The sequence below is a fragment of the Teleopsis dalmanni genome, chromosome 1 (assembly GCF_002237135.1).
Source record: "Teleopsis dalmanni isolate 2A chromosome 1, ASM223713v2, whole genome shotgun sequence".
Lineage (NCBI taxonomy): Eukaryota > Metazoa > Arthropoda > Insecta > Diptera > Diopsidae > Teleopsis > Teleopsis dalmanni.
In genome coordinates, this window is record NC_051846.1 from 64,148,857 (window position 1) to 64,150,431 (window position 1,575).

Sequence of the window (1,575 nt, forward strand, 5' to 3'; positions counted from 1 at the left end):
TGAATAAAAGTCAAGGTAGTTCATACGTCTTGACTAGTAGTGTTGTACAAATGTAAAGGTAGTTCAATTTTAACATTTCTTTTATTTTTTTTTTGAATTATAATTATAAATAAATCAGTAAATCACATATATTAAATTGTCTTTGATTTGAAAAAGAAATTATATTGCAACGACCCCTGGACGACGGCTGAGTATACCTCAGCATCATCAGCGACAGAAAGTGTGTCGTTACATTATTGATAACGAAATCAACATTTCGTTAATAGCAACAGAAATAGAGGAACCTAGATCCGAGTAATAAAACCTTTATTTATGTCATACGTCCTACCATAGCAAACTTTCCACTGCTCCTATCAAATAAATTTATTGTAGGACTGGACCTGGAATCCGGCGAGCAAAACCCCGGCCAAAAAGGTTCGTTAGAATATATATATACATACATACATATATATATATATATATACATATATATAGTATAATATATAGTATTAATATATACTACTCATATTTATATTTATATATATTATTTATAATATATTATTATTATTATATAGTATATACATATGAGTATATATTATATATATTAGTATATATATATATATATATATATATATAATGATATCAGTGACGATTGCTCTAAGGTGCGGAGGTGTGCGGTGAACACCCTAACATAATTTCCAAAATGTCAAATAACATTGAAATATAAATTTATTAAGTATCTTCACATCAAGAATTATTATTATTTATTACATTTCTATATATATTTTTTTAAAGTTTTAGCAAAAACAATTAAATATAATTGTCTATGAAAACTCAATCAATTTGCTTCTGTTAGCTGCTATACTTGTTAGTTGTGCTCATATATTTGCAGTTCAAATCACAGAACATTTCTATTTTATTTCGTCTCTCCCCTTTGTGTGCAAAGAAGTTGGCAGCACATTCATACGTTGCATATGAACAAAATAATGTGCGTGTGCTCCCATTCGTAATATCAGAGATAGAGATTTATATAGTGGGAATTGTATGAGAGTAAATTTTTGTTGTATTCGAATATCAACTGCATGCATACGAATCCAACATAATGATTTGCCAAAGTGGTTGCGTGAGCGGCTGAAGTTTGCAGCTCATCTCAGCATACATTTCTATCACAATTCGTCTCTCCCCTTTTAATAGTAGCACCCACGAATTTCTGTTCTTACTGTGCGGAGTACTTGTGCGCACAATTGTACGTTGCAAGTGGGTTTGATTTTGTTTGATCACTGGATAAACATGTATGGTTCTGAGTTAAAACTCTTTTGTTTGAAAAAAGTTGGTTTGATGTTACAAGTATATGAAAAGTTTTGTTTCTTCCATATTGATATAATATTAAATTTATATATAAATTATTAATTTAATTTGTTTAATATGTTCTTTTGTTAATGAATTGTTAATATAATATTGCGACTATATTATTGCCTTATATAATATAGTTATTATTAATAAAAGATCTCATATATTTTAATATAATTGGTACATGTAAAAACAACATTAAAGAAGGGCCGCACACCCTTCCAGATAGGGCACGCGTCGTCACTG